The sequence below is a fragment of the Nothoprocta perdicaria genome, unplaced genomic scaffold (assembly GCF_003342845.1).
Source record: "Nothoprocta perdicaria isolate Ctin4 unplaced genomic scaffold, notPer1 scaffold_517, whole genome shotgun sequence".
Taxonomy (NCBI): domain Eukaryota; kingdom Metazoa; phylum Chordata; class Aves; order Tinamiformes; family Tinamidae; genus Nothoprocta; species Nothoprocta perdicaria.
Window position 1 is genome coordinate 11,755 of NW_020455774.1, and position 4,778 is coordinate 16,532.

Genomic DNA, 4,778 nt, shown 5'->3' on the forward strand with positions numbered 1-4,778 from the left:
TCCATATGTGGCCCCTATAGCCCCATATGTACCACCTATAGCTCCATATGTACCGCCTATAGCTCCATATGTGGCCCCTATAGCCCCATATGTACTGCCTATAGCCCCATATGTACCGCCTATAGCTCCATATGTGGCCCCTATAGCCCCATATGTACTGCCTATAGCCCCATATGTGTCCCCTATAGCCCCATATGTACCCCTGTACATCCGTATGTGGCCCCTATAGCCCCATATGTACCGCCTATAGCCCCATATGTGGCCCCTGTACATCCATATGTGTCCCCTGTAGCCCCATATGTACCGCCTATAGCTCCATATGTGGCCCCTATGGCTCCATATGTGGCCCCTGTAGATCCATATGTACCGCCTATAGCTGCATATGTGTCCCCTGTACATCCATAGGTGTCCCTGTAGATCCATATGTGTCCCCTATGGCTCCATATAAATCTCCTATAGCCCCATATGTACCCCCTATAGCTCCATATGTGTCCCCTATAGCCCCATATGTGACCCCTGTACATCCATATGTGTCCCTGTAGATCCATATGTACCACCTATAGCTCCATATGTGGCCCCTGTACATCCATATGTGTCCCTGTAGATTCATATGTGTCCCCTATGGCTCCATATAAATCTCCTATAGCCCCATATGTGTCCCCTATAGCCCCATATGTACCCCTGTAATACCATATGTACCCCCTATAGCTCCATATGTGTCCCCTATGGCTCCATATGTGCCTCCTGTACATCCATATGTGTCCCCTGTAGCCCCATATGTACCCCTGTAATTCCATGTGTGGCCCCTATAGCCCCATATGTGTCCCCTGTAGATCCATATGTGTCCCCTATAGGACCATATGTACCCCTGTAATTCCATATGTACCCCCTATAGCTCCATATGTGTCCCCTGTACACCCATATGTGTCCCTGTAAATCCATATGTGTCCCCTATAGCACAATATATATCTCCTATAGCTCCATATGTGTCTCCTATAGATCCATATTATCCCCTATAGCTCCATATGTAGCCCCTATAATTCCATATGTCCCCTATAGCTCCATATTATCCCCTATAACTCCATATGTACCTCCTATAGCTCTATATGTATCCCTATAGCACCATATATATCCCCTATAGCTCCATGTATACCCCTATAGCTCCATATATACCCACTATAGCTCCATATATATCCCCTGTAGCTCCATATGTATTCCCTATAGTTCCACATGTATCCCCTATAGCACCATATATATCCCCTTTAGTTCCATATGTATCCCCTGTAGCTCCATATATACCCCTATAGCTCCCTATATACCCCCTATAGCTCCATATATGTCCCCTGTAGCTCCATATATACCCCCTATGGACTCCCTATGCATCCTCTATAGAACCTGTGTACATTCCCTATGAATCCATATGTATCCTCTGTGTACTCCCTATGCATCCCCACAACCTCCTATACATCCCCTATACATCCTCACAACCTCCTATACATCCCCACATGGATCTCCATAACCTCCTATACATCCCCTATACATCCCCTATGGAGCTCCATATAGCTCTTCATCTGCTTCTTCTATAGCTCTTCATCTGCTATAGACCCTCTGTGGATCCATATTATACCCTAAACATCTCCTATAGACCCCTCTGCGCCTCCATACGCTCCCTATACATCCCCTATCAACCTCCTATGCATCTCCATTCCACCCTATACATCCCCTATAGACCCCTCTGCACCCCCATGGGCTCCCTATGCTTCCCTTACAGACTGCAATGCATCGCGCAGACCTCCTATGTATCTCCACAGACCCCCTATACATCCCCTATAGATCCCAGCGCACCCCAGACACCCTGCATGCCTTCCCTATGGACCCCCATGAACACCTTTCACATCCCCTATAGGCTCCAGTGCATCCCCCCCCCCCCCCATACATCCCTACATAGACCTCAGTGATCCCAAATAGCCTCTATACGTCCCACATAGGCCCCAGCGCACCCTAGGTACCCCCATACATCTACAGACACCTCTATACCCCCAAACACTCCCTATAGACCCTATAGACATCCCCCCTATAGACACAAGTGCATTCCCATAGATGCAGCACCTATAGACCCCCAAGCACCCCCAGCCTCCTGCATGCCCTATAGATCCCTACTGCATCCAAACATCCTTAAAGTCCCCCTATGCAACCCCTATGGACCCCACAGACTCCCTATACATCTCCTATAGACCCCCAGTGCAACCCCAAAACCCCCTATACTTCCTTCATAGCCCCAGAGCACACCAATGTCACCCTATACATCCTCTATAGATCTCAGTGCACCCCTATACAGCCTATAGGTCCCAGAGAACCTCCTTTACATCTCTTATATACCCTCTTTGCACCCCCACGCACCCCCTATGCCCCCTTTATAAACCCCAGAGCACCCCTATAGGGTGTCTATACATCCTGTGTACACTGCTATACATCCTGTATTAACCCTAGAGCACCCCTATTACATCCCAATGCATCCCTATGTGCATGCCTATATATGCCCTATAGATCACCTGTTACTATACACTGTTTACCCCTACAGCCCCACAGTACCCCTATAGACTCATTATACTCCCATAGTTCCCCCCCCCACCCCTAATGCTCCCCCATGGATCCCCCTATGCACCCATATACAGCCCCTGTAATGCCCCCACAAAATTCTCCATAGGATCCCCTCTACCCTGCCATATGTCCCGGGGCCAAGGGGAGACCATATAGACACCCCAGAGCCTGCATGGTGTTGCAAAGGACCATATACAACCCTATACATCTTGCCTAATTTGTGGGAACTTGCATATACCCCTCTATAGGCATGGCAGCACCATATAGACACCTTTCTATGACCCTACACACCCCACATGCCTGGGAGCACATACCCCCTATAGACCCTGCATGATAGTGGGGGGCACCTATACCCACCCCATTGAGGCCCATATAGCTGGCATCCACTTGGGGACACACCACCCCCATCCATACCATACAGAAACCATTATAGAGCCCTTTTATAGATAGAGATATAAATATCTATATAGATATATATTGATATAGGGCCTTATATCTATAATGGGCCCTACAGATAGATGATTTTATATATATAATATATATACCTGCATATATACACACACACATATATATACATATATACATATACATATACACATATATATGTGTGTATATATATGTGTGTGTATATATATACATGGACCATTATAGATATATGGGCCCTACATCTATATTATAAATACATATATCTTTAGATATCTATCTAAAGATATATAAAGATATATATCTAAAGATCTATATCTATCTATATCTATCTAAATATATCTATAATATAGATATAGTTTATATCTATATATATTTAGATTTACATATAGATCTATATATAGATCTATAGATACATCTATAGATGCATCTATAATATAGATTCTATACCCATAGATTCTAAAGATATCTACAGAATATAGAGTATATAGACTCTATATAGAATATAGAGTATATAGACTCTATATCTATAGATTCTATATATAGATACAAAGATATAGGTATATATCTATAGATATCTATATATAGATATCTATAGATATAATAGATAGAGATATCTATAGATATAATATATCTATATTATATTATATTATATATATCTATAGATATCTCTATATATAGAGATATCTATAGATAACTATCTATATATATTATATCTATATCTATATATATCTATATATAGATATCTAGATATCTATATAGATATATCTATATAGATATCTATATATAGAATCTATAGATTATAGATATAAATCTATGTTATAGAGCCCTTTTATAGATATAGGGCCCACAGACACAGCGCCCATTATAGGGCCCCCATCAAGCGCCCCTCAGGGACCCCAACAGGCCCTATAGACCCCCTATACATCCCCTATAGCCCCCAGAACGCCAAGGCAGCGCGCCCCTATACGATGCCAAGGACCACGATCCGCTCCAGAGTTAACGCCCGGCGGGGGGGGCACAGAGAGGCCAGGCGGGGGCAGTGGCCATACGTGGCTTTATTCACACACATGGAGTCGCTTCTATAGGTCCATGCTCGGTAAGTACAGAGTTCGTGGGGCCGCCTTTATTTCCCATCGCGGTTTTTTATCGATTCTTCTTTGTTTTTTCTTTAAAACCTCTTTTTTTTTGGTAATAAATAAAAACCCTCCGGTCTAGAAAGAAAGAAAAAAAAAAACCAACCAAAATATATAAAATTGGGGGAAAAAAATTAAAAGTTTATGATGACGAGGACGCAATTCCGGACATCCGGCACCGCTCGGCGGGGCAGCACCGGAAGGAGGGGCAAGCCCGCGGATTGGGAAATATTTTATATATATATATATTTATTTTTATTAAAAAAAAGGGGGAAAAATAATAAAAAAAAAGAAAACGGTGACAAAATTCCCTGTCCGCAGGCGCCTGGCAGTGCGCGGAGCTGGGGCGGCCTCCGGGGTTCCGGGGTGCCGCCGGACCCGCTCTCCCTATAGCTCTCCCTATAGCTCTCCCTACGGCTCTCCCTATAGCCCTCCCTACAGCTCTCCCTACAGCTCTCCCTATAGCCCTCCCTACAGCTCTCCCTATAGCCCTCCCTATAGCCCTCCCTATAGCCCTCCCTACAGCTCTCCCTATAGCTCTCTCTATGGCTCTCCCTACAGCCCTCCCTATGGCTCTCCCTATAGCCCTCCCTATGGCCCTCCCTATGGCTCTCCCTA